This window comes from Myotis yumanensis, unplaced genomic scaffold, assembly GCF_028538775.1.
Source record: "Myotis yumanensis isolate MYYU_CA2020_CCGP unplaced genomic scaffold, mMyoYum1.0.hap1 SCAF_1, whole genome shotgun sequence".
NCBI classification, from domain to species: Eukaryota; Metazoa; Chordata; class Mammalia; order Chiroptera; family Vespertilionidae; genus Myotis; species Myotis yumanensis.
Window position 1 is genome coordinate 160,776,964 of NW_027223752.1, and position 22,417 is coordinate 160,799,380.

At 43.6% G+C, this 22,417-nt stretch overlaps 1 pseudogene; it reads right to left on the reverse strand.

The window, feature by feature from the left end:
- Positions 1–966: 966 nt before the first annotated feature.
- On the reverse strand, positions 967–13,282 carry LOC139020712 (pleckstrin homology domain-containing family G member 5-like; annotated as a pseudogene).
- Positions 13,283–22,417: the final 9,135 nt, after the last annotated feature.

Consider the following 22,417-nt stretch of genomic DNA (forward strand, 5'->3'; position numbering starts at 1 on the left):
CCAGAAGCCCCAGCACCTTGATGGCGGGGCTTGGTGCTGCTGGGTGCTGGGGCTTCGGATCTGTGTCTTTGATCAGGGCCTCAGCAGCCTCAGCACCAAGGTGGTGGGCCTTGGGGCTGCTGGGTACAGCCTCCCCCCCTTCGTGTTTGTGTCTTCTATCAGGCCCCCAGCAGCCCCAGCAGCTCCAGCACTGCCTAAATAACTTAAGGGAAACTTTATTTAGTCTTCTTTTAAAAGCAATCTAGTTTCAAAATGAGTTGCAGTTAAGAGAGCAAAGAACATGGTACCTAAGAGTGAGATAGACTGACAGAGGAGAGGCTGGGCACTGGTCAGGGCCTTACATGCCAACTGTTCTCCACCTGGGAAATGATGTAAAATCGGTTTCTTTAGTTTTCTGCTTAATGGTCTTCTCCAGCAAGTGGAGTGTCATCTGCTCGCCTCTCCCTGGGGCCTGGCTTGGTGGTCGCCTTGGAGTCTGGCTACGCTCCACTGGGCTCTGCACGGACCTGCCTGCTCCACCTGGCCCTGTCCAAACGTTGCTTCCTCCGAGTCTTCCTTGGGCACAGCCCTGGTCCATCACCTCCTCCTGTGTCTCCCACCGCTTCCACAGGGCCGAGAAAGAGGCCCATACAGAGTTCAGGTTTGCAAAGAGCTGGTCCTCTGCTTTCAGAAACTTTGGGATCTCCGCTTGCAATTGTTCCCTTCCATGACCTTCCTTCCCTACCTCCGGAATCTTCCCGGAGCACCACATGCCTGCCCCCCAGTAGAAGGTTGTCTTTGTGTGACTTTCAGGGCAGCCTTCAGGGCCTGGTGGCCTCACTGCGGCCTTTCCACATTGGGCGCTGGGCCTGAGGCCCGCCCGGGAAGGCGGGTGGCTCCTCAGCAAGTCCCGCTGCACCAGCCACACGTGCACCGTGCACCCGCCCCGGACCCTCGCCCTCCAGGCATGGAGACTCCACACTGTGCTCAGGGCCTGGGAGTTAAGCAGCAGGGTGGTCCTGATGCGCTGGTGGCTGTGGCAGCCAAGCAGAGTTCCGACAGGCTGCATCGGGGGGCTGGGGCGCCACGTGGGTGGCGGCCCCTGCCAGCAGCTGCAGGAGGCTGGCCTCAGATTTGGACTTGAGCAAGTGGGGCAGGCGGGGCATCAGCTGGACAGGGGTGCGGCAGCGGAGGCGGGGGCAGGGGGGGGGTGAAGGGGCCTGTGGTAAATCTAGGGGCCGGGGCGCTGGCTCCATCACAGGGGCTGTGGTCGAAAAGTCTTGCAAGGAGGTGGAGGAGAGGGTGCCATAGTCGGAGTCCATGGAGCAGGAGCTGCTGTCCCGGGGCCCAGGGCCAGCAGCTCGCTGGTCAGTGTGACAGATGAGGCAGTGGTACTGAGGGACATCTCATCCGACTGGGAGCTGAAGGGGCCGCCCTCGAACTTGGGAGAGGAGAGCGTCTCCCCGGGCTCCAGCACCACCATGGCCAGGGTCTCTGTGGAGGCATCTGAGGAGCAGTGCTGGGAGTCCAGGCTGTTGCTGCTTTTGCGCAGGATGGTGGGGGAGCTGGCAGCGGAAGTGCTACTCTCCCCACCCTCCTCTTCCTCTTCTTCCTCCAGGCTCTGCAGGTGCTGCTGGCTGCCCGTGTGCCCCTGCGCATGCAGCTGCTGCAACTGGTTCTGGGCATTGTAAATGGAGTCCACCCAGCCCTGGCACAGAGCCTGCCTGCTGGCCTGGAACGTGTAGGCCCCACGGCGCTGTGGAACTTGTTTAGGTAGATGAGGAGGAAGGAGCCAGGGTCCCGCAGCTCCCAGCACACGATCTTGTCCACCAGCAGTGGTGGCCTGATGACCCTGGTCCCCTCAGCCTTCTTCACTGCCTTGGTCACTAAGAGTAGGTCCGTGAAGAGGAAGCAGTACACATCTATCTTGCTGTCCTTTCCCTCCTTCATCCTCAGGCTGCCCTCCAACATCAGCTGACGCGTTTCCTCTGGGGAGGCACCAGGGATGGGCGCGGTCAGGTCCAGGTGCAGAAATTCCTTCAGGAGCTTGTCCACCTCATCATTGCTACCCTCCACCACCTCATAGGCATCTATGCGGCTCACCACGGCCGCCAGCTGCTGCCGCTCCTGTCGCTGCCGCATGCATGCATTCACGTGGTGGATGAAGCGCTCCACGGAGCTGATCATGGTGATGACGGCCTCCTTGGCACGCGGCTCGTCCATCTTCCTCAGCACGGACTTGAGCAGCAGCGGGTACTTGACGAACCGCTGGTGGGGCTTGGTGAGCATGTCGCTCAGCTTCAGCCGCTGACACAGCTGGTGCTTCTCTGCCCACATCACGTAGGCCCGGAAGAGGTCGTTGTCATGCAGCAGGCTGTGCGTGTATTCCATGCAGCCCTCCTCCTCCATGCAGTACTGGATGTAGGGCTTGAAGAGGGAGCCAAACATCTTGAAGCCTTTGAGGAGGTCCCGGGCTGCAGCAGTCCCCGCGTGCGCAGCGCCTTCTCCACCATCGGGGCCATCACGCTGCCCCACAGCCCGCGGTGCAGACGCGTGATCTTGGGGATGTTGCTGAACTGGAGCGGGTCGTGGAGGTGTCGGGACTCCTCCCCAGGGCGACCCTTCACCCGGGAGTCCCCGCCACTCCATTCACCCCCTCAGCCAGCCGGGAGCGCCCTCAGTGGGTCCGCTGCTCTGGGCACTGGGGAGGAGGAGACCGGCAGAGGGCTAGGCCCTGAAGCAGGAGGAAGCCTTGGAAGGCAGGCAAGGAGCCCAGGAGGCATTGCGCCCCCGCCACCACCCTGTGTCCACTGGGGCCTGCACCCAGGAGGGAAAGGCCCTGAAGCAGGAGGAGGGCCCGAAGGCAGGCGGCTCCCCAGCACGACCCGCTGTACCAAGCGCATGTTCCCCCGCCCCCACCTGTGCCCTCCAGGCCTGCGTGGCTCCACGCTGTGCTCAGGGCCTGGGAAGCGCTCCAGGAGCAGGGCGTGGAGGTGTCGGGACTCCTCCCCAGGGCGACCCTTCACCCGGGAGTCCCCACTGCTCCATTCACCCCCTCCTCCAGTGGGGAGCGCCCTAGGTGGGTCCTCTGCTCTGGGAGCTGGGGAGGAGGAGTCCGGTGGAGGGCGAGGCCCTGAAGCAGGAGGAAGCCTTGGAAGGCAGGCAAGGAGCCCATGACTCAAGGCGCCCCCACTGCCACCCAGCGTCCCACTGGGGCCTGCACCCAGGAGTGCCTTGGCTGTGGCAGGGCCACCGGCTGGGCTTGGAGGTGAGTCTTCCCCGCACAGACCGTGCAGCCTGCCTGGTATGGGTGGGGGTTTCGGGTCACCTTGAGGGAGGCTCTGGCCTTTCTCTGCTCCTCTCCTGGTGGAGCGGTGGGACTCCAGCACTGAGGTCAGAGGAGCCGCCTTCCAGCCCCCAGGCCACTTCTTGGAGTCGGAAGTTTTGCCATTGGCCTCTGCCTAGGATGGGACCTCTGCACCCCCAGGGTGCATAAACACACAGGGCTTCCATCAGGCTTTGCTGATCCCGGGCAGGGAGGCCTCCCAGCTCTGCTGATCCCCAGGCGGTGAGGCCTCTCGGCTCTGCTGATCCCTGGGCAGTGAGGCCTCTCTGTTCTGTGGCTTCGGGGCTGTTTGGCTTCACTCCACCGCTTGGAGCCTGCATATGCAAATTAACCACCATCTTTTAGCTTCTATAATTGAAACATTGTATCTTTTGGAGCTGTTGCTTCAGGAGCTCAGAGCCCTGCGACTGCAGGGGGGGAACCTTGGCTTCCTCCATCGCTGGGGCAACCAAGCCTCCTGTTCCTTTAAGCTGCATGGCTGCCGGCGGCCATCTTGGTTGGCAGTTAATTTGCATATTTTGCTGATTAGCCAATGGGAAGGGTAGCGAAGTTATGGTTAATTACCATGTTTCTCTATTATTAGATAGGATATGCACTGCCTTTGGACAGGCACTGTGCTATCATGTAACCCTGTAGGGCATATCAGGTAAATGGCATGAGAAATTGATGTTCAAGTTCCTTAGAGAAAAGAACATGGAAGTAGTTTCTCTTCTCAGTAGGTGAGACAAAAAAAAAATAAAGTATTATTTTTCTTTTAGAAAAGATTTATTCATCTGATACCATTCTGAACTCCTAAAACATAAAGTGACAAATATAAGTCTCATAAAATACCCTGGTTCTGATGAGTAAGACAGCAGAACTCAATAACAAATCCTGGATGGGAACCGTGGTAGCAGAACCACTCAGCCGGAAATGTGAACCTGCCAAAACATCCTTTAAAAAGGAAGGTAAAGAAACACTCTTCAGAAAAGGCCCTTGAGCAGCCAGAGGCCATCCTGCTTTTCTGCAGAAATGCACGGAAGACAGATTGCGTTCTCACGCTTGGATGTGCCACACCTCTGCCCAGAGCACCGCTGAGCTATGCTTATTTTTAAAGGTAATTTTATATAAAAATACAAATATAATTAGTGTAAAACAGGAATGGATGTTAATACATCTAATTAGTTCATTTGCATGGTCTCAAAAAGCCAGAAAAAGAATCTATTTTTTTTTTTAAAAAAAGAAGAGGGGCATTGCTTCTTCCAAAATTTTATTCTAGGTTTTTTTGTTTTGTTTTGTTTTTCCTGTTAAAAATGTCTTCTTCCTATTTTTAGAAGAAAGTAAATGCTAATTTGTATACCAATACATAGATCTCAATCAGAGATCTTTCCAAGCACATTCACCAACTGTGTGCCTGAAAGATACTGTGGACCTGAGAGTGCCTTGTGGTGACAATTAATATAAAGCTGACATTTAGCATCATGCCCTTCAGGAGACCTCCCTCATCAGGAATTTGTCTTGTGTGTATATTTCTGGGCAGAGAATAAAACTTGCTGTGTCTATTACTACAAACACCTTTAAGTTTTCTACTTGTGCCATAAAAGTTATTATTTCTTCCTTAGCCCTTACCATGGCTTCTCTGTTCTGACACACAATTTCCAATCTTTTTTTTAAAAAAATATATTTTATTGATTTTTTACAGAGAGGAAGGGAGAGAGATAGAGAGTTAGAAACATCAATGAGAGAGAAACATCGATCAGCTGCCTCCTGCACACCCCCCACTGGGGATGTGCCCGCAACCAAGGTACATGCCCTTGACTGGAATCGAACCTGGGACCTTTCAGTCTGCAGGCTGATGCTCTATCCACTGAGCAAAACCGGTCCCGGCAATTTCCAATCTTAATTCTAGGCTAGAGGCCCAATGCACAAAAATTTGTGCACTCGGCGGGGGGGTGGGGGGGTGGGGAGGGTCCCTCAGCCCGGCCTGTGCCCTCTTGCAGTCTGGGGCCCCTTAGGGGATGACCACCTGTGGGCTGAGGCCCACTTTCCGGGGCATTGGCCAGCCACATGCCCATGGGGTGAGGGTCCCCACTGGCGAGCCTGGGTGAGGTGCTGAGGGCTGTTTTCAGGCTGGTCACACCCCCTTCAGGGTGGGGGTCCCCACTTGGGTGCCTGGCCAGCCCAGGCAGGAGGGAAGCTTGGCTTCCTCCATCGCTGGGGGTGACCCAAGCCTCCTGATGGCTTGTGGCTGCAGCCATCTTTGTCCTGCTAATTTGCATATTCTCTCCTGATTGGCTGTGGGGTGTCACAGAGGTATGGTCGATTTACATATTTGTCTATTATTAGTGTAGCTAGATGATTGTATTATATTCTATATGAACAGCTGTAAACATACTTTTGTCCACTCCTGTATATTCTTTATACAGAATGTCCCTTTATTTCAATTTTCTATAAATATAAAAGTCACAATAGAAAAGTTTCTGCAGCCAAATTGCAAAATTTTAAAACAGCACAACTTAAATAACTTCAAATAAAGATCCCACTGATCCCATTTCAGCCACAGGTAAAGGTTTTCCTGTTCAAGGTGATGATATCTGTGCCTTTGTTTGTGGGGTGGTCTGTTGACTTCTTGTTCACAAATATCTTCAACAACAGGGGCCAGGGCCACCTCTATTTTCATATCTCCCACCCACCAAACCCAGGGAGGACACAATATACAGCACACCTCTTTGAATTGCCTCCCAGATTTAATCTTTTTCCTCAAAAGTGAAATGCAAGTACCTGGGCTAAATCTAAGTAAAATGGATTTCAGAAAGTTGAAGTCATGACGTCCTCTCACCTACCTTGACTATCCATTTCTCCAATGATTCTTTTCTAACAAGAAGGATAAACCATGCAGTCCTCACCTCAAATTCTGACGTTATAGTCGGTCTCTTTACTAACTGTTGGTGCAGGTCTTCCAATAGCTCTTGACCTCATTCTCTATGTGATGTAGACTCTGTTCACCTCTCAGCCACCATACTGGCAGGTGAGCCTTTCCAGGCCCTTCCTCAGCATTGCAGAGGCATCACTGTTGCTTGTTTTCCCAGTTCATTTTATACTATTTGGTTATTAGTGATATTTATAGTCTTCTGCATTATCTTGCACTTACCAATGCCCAGTGACTTCCTCCCTGTTCCTACATTTTTGTCCCACCTGCCCACACTGGAAATGACTGCTGGTAGGACATCTGTAGAGCTGCTCTTCCAAGTTTCTTTTCATACACCTTCATGTTACAGTGGAGCACAACCCCCTTCTTTCATTATTGTCTAGTCCTTGAGATCTTAGACTCTTAGCTCACCAGAGAAGTCATTTCATGGAGTTGCTCCAGAATATCTATTGCAAAAAATTGTACTATATGGTAAAAAAATGAAAAGTACACTTGAAAACAGTAGAAATAGAATAGCCCAAATTTACCACATATAATCCTTCCTTAAATGCTGAGCTTTTAATGGAAAGGGACAATTGAGATGTACCAGACCACAAAGGACATATAACTAGCTATCAGTGAGTCAGTATATGCAAGGGGAACTCAAGTGCAGAGGAGCCAAATTTACCTAATGACAAGCAAGCTATTTAATGACCACTAATCTTAATACTATGTTGACCAGTTGTTGAACTGTGGTGAAGGACCACCAGCTTAATAAAACCTTGACCAGATCTTACTGAATACATTGGAATTACACATTTGTGACAGATCTTTAGCAAAGTTGTGAACCCCACCTTCCAACCTAGATGAATTTATTTGTTCTAATTTCTCTACTTTTAAATACTGGGTAGATTTCTAATGCTTGGAGGTGTTGCTGGCCCTGGATCAGTGTTTCCTTCCCCTGCCTTCTTTGTCTCCAGTTAAAACTTACAGCTTTCGAGAACAGTATGATGATGGCTATCTTCTCAGCTGCACAGGAATGAGGGGTAGAAAATTATTCAGAAAAACCTATCTCCACTAATATCTTCATACAGTACTTGTGCTTTCATGGCCTCACATGTCTCATCAATCAATTAATCTAGCAACAATGGCACACCCAGTAGGTGACCTGTAATTGCAAAGGGAGAAAATAATTAGGAAAATCTTCCCATGGTTCAGGTGTTTACATTATTTATGAATGGACAGACTAATACAATGGAAAATATGGCAAAAATGGAGTTGTCTCATTTAAGTTTGCTATTCTCTGACTACTGGTATTAAATGTGAGGTTCGGTGAATGAGGGAAATTCATTACAGTTGGAAAAAACTCACATGTATAGTCAACAAAAGGTCCAGTTAAACTTTGCATACATACTTTGGGGATAAAGACCTTGAAGGCAGGTGAAGGGGTCACAAGCCAGACCTGGATTCTAACTCAGGTCACCTAATGTTAAATAAGTTCTTTTTCTTCTAACCAGTAGACAGGCAGAGAACTTGGCTTAAAAAAAAAGTGAGATCTGAGCTAAGGTTAGACCATGGGAAAGACTTAGAGTGTAAGATTATAAAGTCATTAAAAAGCAAAAGCAAGCACTGAGAGTTGGCAGTGACTGAAGTCTAGTCAAAGAGGAGGAGGGGATCCCACAGGCCTCTGGACACAAACAGTCAGCTGTGTCAATGCCCCAGACCACCCAATATGTCAGAGGCTTGCCACAGACGACTTGCCGAGCTCACTGGGATCACACATAGGCTATGTGCCAGGGTGGTTCTGCCACTCTGGCCCAGACTGCCAATCTGCCGCTGGGCTTCTCATCCAGAACCAGGTAGAAGCATCCTTTATCTGGAAGTCATTATTCTCATGACAAACACTAAAGATCAAGACAAACCAGACAATCATAGTTTAAGTGTATGTTTTAATATCACAGAGACTCCCAGAAGGTCACACAGCCAGCATGACAATGGAACAAGGAGATGTATTCCACTTCCAGGGAGGAGTTGCAGGTCACAAGACAGCTGGTGGGGTGAGGGATCCTCTCATGGGACTGGGAGCAAATAGTCACACCACTCTAGTCTGAGATACATCACTATATGTTTTCCTACTTCACTTTTCGTCACTGGCTTCCCTGATTAGATCAATGGAATAAAATATTAAAAGTGCCTAACACTTCTTGTCTCTGCAATTCCAGGCCGATGGCAGTTGATAAGAAAATGTACAGTCAGACATTGTTTTATAAGTTTGTTTCTAAAACTAAATCATTTACAGAAAAATTTTCCTAGTGAATTTCTGTCACATTACTGGCAATTTTGAAATAAAGTTCTCATAACATAGTTTCACTTTAACAGTCTACTTGAATTTTCTGCATTCTCCCCCAAAATAAAACATGCATATGATGTCCATCTTTTCTAGTGCCATGGGCAGCATGGAGGTCAATGGATTCTGAGCTATGTTGGACATTCAAACTTAAGGTCCATCTGAGTTTAAACATAGTTTAAGCAGAGATTGACCCAAGCATGATTGGACTCACAATCAGAGCAGAAAAATCTGAAGTCTAAGTTTACAAATTTTTGGAGTAAATTATATAAGAAAAAAAAAACATAAAATCCTTCATGTTAGGGGCATTCACTCCTGCAGCTTCAGGCCAGCGGGATAGAGCTGCAGGAGTGATCTTTGACAAGGTGTGGCATTTTTCTCAGGGTTTCATCTTCAGAAGATGCTTCTATATGTCAAGAGACTCAGAATCTTGACAACCACCACTCTTGTGGTTGCCTAGACAACATAATCAACAATAGCCTTTTTGGCAATCAAGTAAATAAATTTATATTAAAAAAATAAATACTTCTGCTGCTCTTGTCTAAGCAATTATACTAATTAGATTGAAAAATCTTGACATTTCCAATTAGGATGTCCTACCAAATGTATATCTGTAAATGGAACAGAAGGTAAATACTGATTTGTGAAACCAGAATAATTGCATGATGGCATGCCTCAGGCATGGAATTAGACAACACAATATGTTAACATGATTATCTATCTTTTACTATTTTTGAGTTGAAACAATCATTTATAAAATACAAGTGTTAGGAAAAACATCAGTAAAACATTTGGAAATGAAATATGTCAAGATGGGCTCAAAGCAAATAGAAAAGAAACAACAGAAAAGGTTTTCTTTCAACTAAAAAGGTCATAAAACATGCTAACTTGCAATCATCAGTAACTCAAGAAGGATATATTCAGGTCTCCACTCCTTGCCTACAGCCATATATACTTATGATTTTAAAAACAGAAAGTCCAATGGATTTGCTTCAGGCTTGTGGACTTACAAAAGTCACAACTCAGGGCATGCAATTGCGGCCCATTCCTAGGTTTAAGGAGCCCCAAATACAGATGTTCACTGAGGAGTTCTATATAGGTTGCACAAGTGTCCCGTGTGTTTCCTCTTTACCTTTCCATGCTGAAACTCTCAATCTCCCATGCATTATGTTGGTTATGGAGATGTGGATCATACCCTGGACAGGTGGAGCTGCAGGAGTCACCAATCATCACTTTCCCTGCAAATTCTTCCATGTTATTTGCCTACTGTGTTTCCATGAGTCCACTGAATTCCTCTAATAGTACGTGGTATTTGCACACACTTCCCTGGTTTGTTAACTATCAATTTATGTGTTTCTTTTAGCCTAGTTATGAAACACAGGACCTGGAACTATCTCTTACCTACATCATTTTTCTAGCTATAGTGGAAGTTTAAAAAAAATACATTTTCAAAACTCTGGTTCCCAAGATTGCCTATTCTGATAATCAGACATTTGCTACAATAAAGACTGTGTTTGTTCTGATAAAGTCCTTTTTAAACATTATTTTATAAAATATTTTAATTTTTTTAACGTGAACCATAGCAACCAGTGGCCTGACACCTCTGAGAACCATTCCAGTTGACCTGTCATTTTGCATATAGTCATCTCAGTCTGTCTAGATGGTGTCTAGTGGTTGATTCTGTAGAGCAAACCCTTTCCTCCAGCTTCCTTTCTAATCTTGAGATTTTGTTCCACTCTGCACAAGCAGACCTCACCGCCCACAGGCACACAGAAATTCACAGAATCGCTCACACACCCACACTCAATGTGCCTGTCAGTTATGATTAGGGGAAGTTGCAGTGATAAAGTCACCATGGTGTGACACAATGGGGTGAGTACCTCCCTCAACACATGCCAAAGGCCCATGGCACTGTTTGCTCCACACAGTCTTTGAAGGACCTGACTGACAGATGCCCCATCCTCTTTTGTTTCAGCTTGATCATCATAACATGAGAAGAGAAAGCTGAGGGCCAGACAAGCAGGTGTCCTTCTGTTCTGGTTGATTGGCTAAAACTAGTCAGAATGCCCCACCTAACTCCAAGAAACTGTACTGTCAGCTAAGAAGTGAGCCATTAAAATTCTCTGTTTAATCAAGCAACAGTGTCTGGAGTTTTTGAACCCTCCACGGGGAAATGGAAGCAATTCAAAACAAATGCAATGGACTTGGATTCCAAAACATAATGGTGTTGGCTGACCTAATCATTCCTTTTTTTTTTTTTTTTTTTTTGTATTATCAGGGAAAGGGAATAGTTTGAGTTAAAATTAGAAATTAATTCTAGAGAGACAAAATGACAGTGGAATAGGCAGACATGTCCCAAGCCTTATCCCAGAGCAGATAGAAGGAGAAACTAAATCAAATAACATCCACCCAGAATTGACAAAGTAGACACAGCTGGTGAGACAATTCGCAGCCAGGAAAGTCAGAGGATGCCTGGAGAATGGTAAAATCAGGGATCTAGACTAGGTAGAATTGTGAGACCTTCAAGCCAGAGGGTCAGAAGGAAGCCACATGGCACCGAGGCTACATCCCTTGGGACAGGCGTAACTTCTGACTGTGGAAAAGAAGTCTGTAGGGCTGCTGATGGCAGGGGATTCTAGATCTAAGTAAGCCCACAGCTGTGAGAGGCTAAGCCCAGAGGGAGCAGCCTGAACAACTGCCCAAACCACGCCATGCTGGGGTGAGAGAAACTTACAGTGGTGCAGCTCTTTCCTCTCTTTTTGGTCTTTGTTTTTATTCGCTAAACCCAGTTCATAGGACCTTTCAAATACACTCACCTGGGGCTAAGGTGCAGGTAGAGATGTGGACTTGTGGAGTCTGGGGAGAGGCTGGGGAGAAGAGCAGGTCGAGGAGCGGTGGCCGGGAGTCTGACAATGAGACATACCTGACACGCGGGACCTAAGCAGCCATTTTCTCCTGAAGAGATAGCCCCTCCCTGCAGTCTCCAGGCAACCAATATAGCCACACCTAGTTTACATCCTGAGTGTTACAAAGGACACACACACAAAAATCTGAATAGTCCCTGAGAGCCCTCAGGGACTGGCCTGAAGAGAGGTCATTCAGTCCTGGAAAGCCATACAGCAACCTACCCAACTTAACCCTGTCAGAAACAGCTGCTCGAGAGATTAAGATTGAAAGTGGGCAGACAGGCTAAGTGGGAAGATTGGACCCCCTGCTGGCAGTCAAGGCTGTGGAGATAGATACAAACAGAGGAGCGGTGGACTGCTTGGACCTTCAACAATCTAACAGGAAACTGAGAAGTAGCAGAAAGTACAGAAGAGGAGATCTTAAACCAACCCCAATAGGGCATTAAAACTCAGCAGAGCACTAACCGGTTTGGCTCAGTGGATAGAGCATCGGCCTGCGGACTCAAGGGTCCCAGGTTCGATTCCAGTGAAGGGCATGTACCTTGGCTGCGGGAACATCCCCAGTAGGGAGTGTGCAGGAGGCAGCTGATCGATGTTTCTCTCTCATCGATGTTTCTAACTCTCTATCCCTCTTCCTTCCTCTCTGTAAAAAATCAGTAAAATATATTTAAAAAAAAAAACTCGGCAGAAATGAATGACACTTCACTTTTTCATTTTTATCTCCTTTTTTCTTTTTTCTTTTATTTTCCTTTTTTTGTTTGTTCATGTTTTTATTTCTTTTCAAATTATTTTTTCATCATTCTATTCTTATAATTTTATCCTATTAATTTTTTAATTATTTTTTTTTCTTTCTCTTTCTCTTTCTTCTTATCCACTGATCCTCTTTCTACTTCCTCTGTACTGAACTGAGGTCCTCCCCATATACATCCAATTCCTTAACCTTACTTTCTGTATATAAGCTCGGCCTCTACAGATTCTGCCCCCACCCTCTTCTTCTGGGTGCTTGGTGTTTACATTTGTTGGTTTATCTGTTTGTTCTGTGAATATATATATATATTTTTTCTTTTTTCTCCTTTTTCTTCTTTTTATTTTCTCTCTTACGATTTTTTCTCTCCTTGATATCATTTGTGCTCTCTTTTCTCTCCCCTAATTCTCTTTTCTCTGGTGATCACTTATATTGGGGTTATAGGTGTCGCGAGTACATTTGTGTTTTTTCCCTTTCTGTCATGTCTTGTCTAGTTGCATTCTATCTTGTTTGGTCAATGTAGTAGAGAGTGAGCCACATAACCAGACACCCAGAGAGGAGACTCCGTCCACAAACGCATCAATAATACTCCAGATGCAACTACAGAGGCAGGAAGATGGCAGCAGTGAGGGAGAGAGCATGAGTAAGTGAGGGAGCATAAGGGGAGTGTGTGGACATGTGGGGTGTATGTGTGTGTTTGTGAGTGAAGGACTGTTAGATCCTGCAGGACTTTCAGGGGCAAGGGGACTGGGCTCTCCTAGCCAGGCAGCCTTTGCAATGATTGCAAACAGTCCCAAAGTAGTCCCAGGCTACTTCAGAGGCCACGCCTTCTTGAAGGGGAGAGCTGCTGTGACTGGGAGCCCAGCCTCATCTCCACCCAGGGTGCCCTAAGACACCACCTGGGACTCTAGAGCCACCCCCGCCAGGGACCTGCCGCCTTGGCTGCAGTCCCATGAACACCAAGACTCCAGCCACTCTAGCCACTGACTCCTGTGAGTTCTGAAGTGCACTCACCTCTGGCCGACCCAAAGGCTTTAGTCCAGGGTGCCACAACCACTTGAGCAGCAGCCATGTGAGCAACCCACTTCTTTCTGAGGAGAAGCAGCCGCATGAGCTGCCAACCCCTGTCTGAGGAGCAGCAGCTGCACATGCAGCCCACTGCCATCCAAGGATCAGAAGTTGTGTGCAGTCTGTCCCAGTCCAAGGAGCAACAGCTGCAAGCAGCCCACCCCCATCCAAAGACCAACAGCTGCATGAGCAGCTTGCCCCTGTCCTAGGAGCAGCAGCCACACCAAGCAGCCCACCCCTGCCAGCCAGTGGAGCCACCACTGATGCAAGCAGCTGCATGAGCAGCTGCACAAGCAACACCCATCCAAGGAGCTGCCACCAACTGAGGAGCAGCTGCTGCTGTGACCATCTGAGGAACAACCACTGCCTGAGTAGCCACTGCTGCCAATGGAGCAGCCCCCACACAACTGAACACCTAGATCCTTCGGTGAGAGCAAAAATGGGGAGACAAAGAAACCCCCCAAAGGAAATAAAAGGAGGAATCACCAGAAAAGGAGGTAAGTGAAATAGAGGCAAGCACTATGTCAGAAAAAGAATTCAGAATAAGGGTCATACAATTCATAAACCTGATGGATGAAAAAAATCAACTTATATAAGAATCAAAAGGAAATAAAGAGTGACATAGCTACAATAAAAAACACTATGGAAAGTTTTAACAGTATACTAGGAGAAGTGAAGGACTAAATTAGTGAATTAGAAGATAAAGCAAAACACACCCAAACTAAACTAGAATTGGAGAAAACAATAAAAAAGATGGGGAGAGCCTAAGAGAGCTTTGGGACAACATGAAATAAATCAAAATACAAATAATAGGGGTGCCAGAATGACAAGAAGATGAACAAGGGTTATAAAACCTATTTGAAGAAATGTCAGAAAACTTCCCTGATTTGGGGGAAAAAAAGTCACACAAGCACAGAAGAGTGTCAAACAAGATGAGCCTGAAAAGACCCATAACAAGACACATTGTAATTACAATGGCAAACATTCAGGACAAAGACAGAATCTTAAAGGCTTCAAGAGAGAGAGACAGAAAGTTACATACAAGGGATCTCTCATTAGATTATCAAATGATTTCTCAACAGAAACACATCAGGCCAAAAAGGAATGGAAGTAACTTAACAAAGTGATGCAAAGCAAGGGACTGAATCCAAGAATACTCTATCTAGAAAGGCTATTATTCAAAATTGAAGGGAAAATAAGAAACTTCACAGACAAAAAAAGGGTAGTGGAGTTTGTCAATACCAAGCCAGCAATGCAAGAAATGCTAAAGGGACTGGTGTAAAAAGAAGAAAAAAATAGAGAAGGAACACAGGCGCAAAAAATAAAAATGGCTACAAACAAGTACCTATCAATAATAACTTTAAATGTAAATGGCTTAATGCTCCAATCTAAAGACATCAAGTGGCTGAATGGATAATAAAACATAAACCATATATATGCTGTCTACAAGAGACCCACCTCAGAACATGGACTCACATGGACTGAAAGTGAAAAGATAGAAAAATATCTTCCAGGCAAATGGAAAAAAAAAAAAAATCTGGGGTAGCAATACTTATATCTGACAAAATATACCTCAAAGCAAAGGCCATAACAAGAGATAAGGAAAGTCACTACATAATACTAAAGGGATTGATACAACAAGAGTTTATAACCCTGGTAAACATATGTGCACCTAATGCAGGAACACCCAAATACATAAGAAAAACTCCTGGAAGATATCAAAGGAGAGATTGACAACAATGCAATCATTGTAGGGGACTTTAATTGCCCACTGACATCACTGGATAAATCATCTACACAAAAAAATCAGCAAAGAAACAGCAATCCTAAATGACTCACTAGATTGTATGGACTTAATTGACATCTTCAGAACATTTCATCCCAAAGCCACGGAATATACATTCTTCTCAAATGTACATGGGACATGTTCAAAAATAGACCACATATTGGTTCGCAGGCAGAGTCTCTCCAAATTCAAGAAGATTGTAATCATATCAAGCATCTTCTCAGACCACAATGGCATAATATTAGAAATAAAGAACAATAAAAACAATCAAAAAATTCAAACACTTGGAAGCTGAATAGCATGCCATTAAACAATGATTGGGTTAACAAAGGGATCAAAGAAGAAATTAAACACATCATGGAAATGAATGACAATGAAGAAACAACAATCCAAAATTTATGGAACACAGTGAAAACAGTCCTGAGAGGGAAGTTTATAGCTCTACAGGCCTATCTCAAAAAACAAGAAAAAAAAATGGTAATAAATTATCTAACTCTACAACTTAAAGAATTAGAAAGAGAGCAACAAGAAAAGCCCAGAGTTAGCAGAAGGAAGGAGATAATAAATATCAGAGTAGAAATAAATGACATAGAGACACACACAAAACAAAAACTAACAAACAAAAAAACAATACAGAAGATCAATGAAACCAACAGCTGGCTTTTCGAAAGGATAAATAAGATTAATGAACCTCTAGCCAGGCTCACCAAGAGGCAAAGAGAGAGGACCCAAATAAACAAAATCAGAAATGAAAGAGGTAAAATAACGACAGACCCCACAGAAATACAAAGAATTGTAAAAAATACTATGAACAACTCTATTCCAACAAACTAGACAACCTAGTGTAAATGGACATATTCCTAGAAAAATAAAATGTTCCAAAACTCAATCAGGAAGAATCTAAAAATCTCAATAGGCTGATAACTATGGAAGAAATCGAAGCAGTCATCAAAAAGCTTCCAGCAAACAAAAACCCAGGGCAAGACAGCTTCACAGGAGTTTTACCAAACATTCAAAGGAGAACTAAAACCTATCCTCCTAAGACTATTCCAAAAAATTCCAGAGGAAGGAACACTTCCAAGCTCATTCTATGAAGCCAGCATTACCCTAATAACAAAACCAGATAAAAAAAAAAAAAAAAACAAAGAAAGAGAATTACAGACCAACATCCCTCATGATCATATATGCCAAAATCCTCAACAAAATTATAGCAAATTGGAACCAGTACTAATTCAGAAAGATCATACACCATGACCAACTAGGATTTATCCTGGGGATGCAAGGATGGTACAATATCTGCAAATCAATAAACATGATACATCACATAAAAATATTGAGAGATAAAAATCACATAGTCATATTATTTGATGCAGAAAAAGAATTTGACAAAATCCAACACCCTTCTTGATAAATACTCTTAGCAAAGTGTGAATAGAGGGACCATATCTCAACATAATAAAAGCCTTATATGACAAACCTACAGCCAACATCATATTCAATGGGCAAAAACTAAAACCATTTCACCTCAGAAGAGGAACAAGACAGGGATGCCTACTTTCGCCACTCCTGTTTGACATAGTACTGGAAGTGCTAGCCTTAGCAATTAGACAAGAAGATGAAACAAAAGGTATCCAAATTGGAAAAGAAGATGTAAAACTGTCATTATTCTTAGATGACATGATATTGTATGTAGAAAACCCTAAAGACTCCATGAAAAAAAATATTAGACTTAAGAAATGAATTTGGCAATGTAGCGGGGTAAAAAATTAATACCCAGAAATCTATGACATTTTTATACATCAATAGTGAACTTACAGAAAGATAGATTAAAAAAACAATCTCATTTACCATTGTACCAAAACAAAAAAATTAAGATACCCAGGAATAAACTTAACTAAGGAAGTAAAAGACCTCTACTCAGAAAACTACAGGACACTGAAAAAAAAGAGATAGAGGAGACATAAACAGATAGAAGAACATACTGTGTTCATGGATTGATAGGATCAACATCATTAAAATGTCCATACTACCCAAAGCAATCTATAGACTCAATGCAATCCCAATTAAAATGCCAACAGCATATTTATAAACCTAAAACAAACACTCTAAAAATTCATCTGGAATAAAAAATGTCCCAGAATAGCTGCAACAATCCTATGAAAAAAGAACAAAGTAGGAGGGATCTCAATATCAGATATCAAACTGTATTACAAAACCACTGTTCTCAAAACTGCTTGGTACTGGCACAAGAACAGACATATAGACCAATGGAATAAAATAGAGCACCCAGAAATCAACCCAAACCACTATGCTCAATTAATATTTGACAAAGGAGGCAAGAACTTACAATGGAGTCAAGATAGTCTCTTCAATAAATGGTGTTGGGAAAATTGGACAGACACATCCAAAAAAATGAAACCAGATCACCAACTTACACCATACACAAAAATAAACTCAAAATCGATAAAGGACTTAAATATAAGATGGGAAACCATAAAAAATATTAGAGGAATCCATGAACAGCAAAATCTCAGACATATGCAAAAGCAATATCTTCACCGATACTGCTCCTAGGGCAATGGAAACTAAAGAGAAAATGAACAAATGGGACTACATTAAAATAAAAAGATTCTGCACAGCAAAAGAAACCATCACCAAAACAAGAACTAGGTTCACTGCATGGGAGAACATATTTGCCAACGTTAAATATGAAAAGGGTTTAATGTCCAACATTTACAGGGAACTCATATAACTTAACGAAAGGAAGATAAACAACCCAATAAAAAAAATGGGCAATGGACCTACATAGATACTTTTTGAAAGAGGACATACAGAAGGCCAAGAGGCATATGAAAACATGCTCAAAGTCACTAATCATCCAAGAGATGCAAATCAAAACGACAATGAGGTATCATCTCACACCTGTCAGAATGGCTATCATAAACAAATTAACAAATGACAAGTGCTGGTAAGGATGCAGAGAAAAAGGAACCCTCGTGCACTGCTGGTGGGATTGCAGACTGGTGCAGCCACTGTGGAGAACAGTATGGAGTTTCCTCAAAAAACTAAAAATGGAACTCCCATTTGACCCAGTGATTACACTTCTAGGAATATATCCCAAGAAAAAAGAAACACCCATCAGAAAGGATATATGCACCCCTCTGTTCATAGCAGCACAATTTACCATAGCTAATATTTGGAAACAGCCTAAGTGCCCATCAGCAGATGAGTGAATTAAAAAAAACTTTGGCACATCTACACATACGAATACTATGCTGCTGTAAAAAGGAAGGAACTCTTACCATTTGCAACAGCATGGATGGACCTGGAGAGCAGTTTGCTAAGTGAAATAAGTCAGTTGGATAAAGATAAATATCACATGATCTCACTCATTTGTGGAATATAATGAACAACATAAACTGATGAACAAAAACAGATCCAGAGACAGAGAAGCATCGATCAGACCGTAAAACCTCAGAGGGAAGGCATGGTAGGGTGGGGGTAAGGGGAGAGATCAACCAAAGGACTTGTATGCATGCATATAAGCATAACCAATGGATTCAGAGACTTGAGGGGGGTTAGGGCATGAGCAGGGAGGTGTGGGGGCAATGGGAGGATAAGGAACATACGTAATACCTTAATCAATAAAGAAAAAATTAATTAAAAATTTAATTCTAACAGGTTTTGCCCAGTGGTTAAACATTGACCTATGAACCAGGAGGTCCCAGTTGGATTCCCGGTCAGGGCAAATGGGCAGTTGAAGGCTCCATCCCCAGTAGAGGGCATTCAGGAGGCAGCCGATTAATGATTCTTTCTCATTATGGATATTTCTATCTTCCTCTTCCTTCCTCTCTTAAATCAATAAAAATATATTTAAAACATTAAGTTTAAAAAAGATGACAGACTTTGTCAATTTTTTTCTTCTATATGTACCCTGCTTTATGGACATTGGAGATTATCAATGGCAGTTTTCTGTGTTGGTTCTTTGTAGCTGAAACTCCAAAGCCCACCTGAATTTATATCAGTGTTTTTACTGCCATTTCAAAGTGAGAGACTTATTTATAAGGATGTGTGTCTCTATCTTATCAAGTAAGTCAGGATTTCTTTCTGAGCAATAGATAAAAATCTTCCAGTATGTACTTTTACTTTGTAAAATATGGTGATGAAAATAGCTTCCTTATTTGGATTTAAATCCTCCATACTAATAAAAGGGTAATATGCTAATTAGACCAGGTAGACTGGCCATCTTCTGGATGTTCAATTTCCTTTCGGACAAAGCATGGTGGTGGGGGCCGAGGCAGAAGCAGTTAGGGGTGATCAGGCTGGCAGGGGAGGGCAGTTGGGGATGAGATCAAGCCGGCAGGGGAGGGCAGTTGGGGGAAATATCAGGCTGGCATGGGAAAGCAGTTGGGGGTAAGATCAGGACAGCAAGGGAGGGCAGTTAGGGGCAATCAGGCAGGCAGAGGCAGTTAGGGTGATCAGACTAGCAGGGAAGAGCAGTTATGGGTGAGTTCAGGCTGGCAGGGGAGGGCCGTTAGGGGTGAGATCAGGCCTGCAGGGGGCAGTTGGGGATGATTGGGCCAACAGGGGAGCAGTTAGGCATTGATCAGGCTGGCAGGGGCCTAAACCGGCAGTCGGACTTCCCCCGAGGTGTTCCAGATTGATGAGGGTACAGGCTGGGCTGAGGGACAACCCCTCCCCAGTGCACAAATTTAATGTACTGGGCCTCTAGTATATAATAAAAGGGTAATATGCAAATTGACCAAACTGCAGAACAATCAGTTGCCAGAACAACCAGTCACTATGACATGCACTGACCACCAGGGGGAGATGCTCAATGCAGGAGCTACCCCTGGTGGTCAATGTGCTCCCACAGGGGGAGTTCCGCTCAGCCACAAGTCAGGCTGATGGCTGGCCAGTGCAGTGGTGGTGGTGGGAGCCTCTCCTGCCTTCGGGGTAGCACTAAGGATGTCCGACTCCCCTGGGGAGCAGGCCTAAGCCGTCAGTCAGACATCCCCTGAGGGCTCCTGGACTGTGCAAGGGTGCAGGCCATGCTGAGGGATCCCCGCAAATGCATGAAATTTCATGCACTGGGCCTTTAGCATTTTAATATGTTTAGAAAATATGTAAACAGTGAATGTATCTGACATTTCATAGCTCTTCTATATCTTCATCATATATCCATTAATATTCACTTGCCTTTCATTGCATATATTCCAACTGCTAAAATAGATTCTAAACTTATGGAAGGTTGGTCTCCTTTACCAGTTGCTATCTTCCTAATACCTATGCAGAAATCATTAAGAGCTTGAATGCTCAAGATAGGTTTTGGGGAGAAGGCTATGTGTGTCTTGAAAATTAGACATCAGTTATTCAAGAGAGGTTACAAAAAAAATCATATGCATTTTGTGATAATCAAGGCATTGAGGAGGTAACAGGAAGACTTGAATATTTAAATTAGGAAATAATTTGGCTAAGTAAAGTAGAATCATGTTATGAAGTTTTGAATGACAGAATAAGGCATTTGATTTAATTCTTAAAATCTTGATGTGGTGATTAAATTTTCATAATCAGTATTTAGGGAAGGTTCCTCTAAATATGGATAATAATGCTTGAGCAGATGAGTTGTGGGAAAGGAAGGGTAGAGAAAATAAAAAGAGATTATCTGTTATATGAGTTAATAAAACCCTAAGACATGTAAGTCTAGACTTTTTTCATTATTCAACAAACAAAAGGATGGAAAATAAAGTGTTTCAGTGATTTGAACAACAATAACAAAAAAACTATTTCATAAACTTTTAAATGCTCTCAGTAACTAACTATACCCCACACACGATTGGTTAGACATACCAAATGGATATGCTGTTGGACAATCTGTTTAAAATGTGTTTATTTTAAATTTAAAGTAATTGGCTTTTAGTGTTCAGTATTTCACACTTTAGCTATTCTCATTTGCTCAATTCCTTAGGGAACTTAGCTACTCTAAGGTGCAAAATGTGTGTGTGTATGTGCTTTTTCTAAAAAAAAAAAAAAATAGCTTACATCCAATTTTTAAACATCAACACAATCCATTAAAGATGATGCTAATTTAAGTTTATTTTCTTTTTGCCTTTCCAGTACTTTTCCATCTCTAATTATGCATTTGTTCTGGTTTCTCTAAAAAATAATTATGCTCTGAACTGATTTCATTAGTCAAATTTTACTCTAGGTATCTACTTTTTACAGTCACTTACTTCATGGCTCCTTGGGGACTTCCTATTGAGGACAAAACCACAATAGATTTGTCTTCCTTCCTTCCTTCCTTCCTTCCTTCCTTCCTTCCTTCCTTCCTTCCTTCCCTTAATGCCTCTTCCTCACATTCCTTTTTTCCCATGCTAATTACAGCATCACTATTGAAACAATAAAGAGACAGTGGTGCTCTGGAGCTCTGAAGAAAAGAACACCTTGCATTCCTCCATTCTGATGGATTCATCAATTGCCTTATTAACGTCCAGGACAAAGTAGAGAAGCCATGCTACAGAACTGTGATGGAGTCCTTTTGTGATTCTAGGAGATTCTAAGACACAGGTTACAGTATTTTCAAACTAAGGCACATTTCAAGAAAAATCAACAAATCTGAAAAGCAGAGAGGGCAAATATTAATATTTCAATTCATATATGAAAAGGAGGATCATGAATAAATAAAAAATCTGAACGGACTAATAATGACTAGAGGGCTGAATCAGCAATCAAAAATATCCCCACAAAGCAAAGCTTAGGACCAGAAGCTTCACTGGTGAAGTCTAACAAACATTTAAAAAAGAATCATATACACATTGATAGAGCAGTGGACCAAAACAGTGTCCATAAATAAACCCAAGGATATATGGGAATGCAATATAATAATATTCTAAGACAGTAGAAAAGGTATATTTGTTTACAAGTGGTATTAGCAAAACTGACAATACAACTAGAGAAAACAAGCTAAACCTATATTTTATGTAAAAATAAAGAATATGTAAATTAAATATTTAATGTAAAATGTAAAAGAATACAAATATTGAAAGAACCTTTGAAGTGACTTTTAACTGGAATGGAAAAACTTTCTTATGCAAACTGAAAAACCCAAAATTCATATAATAAAAGTCACATAAATTGTGTGAGTTCTTATTTTCTTTGGCTAATAAAGTGCTTTTTATTCCCAGTTGAATTTCAATGCCTTAGGCAGGACATGCATTGTTCAGTTCCATGGTCTGCCTTTCTCCCTACTATCTTACATAACAACCCTGTTAATCTTTATACACATTAATGACACTAAAATAAATCATTTTTACTGGTAAAATAAAGGAAAATATCTGTAGAAAAATAAATAAA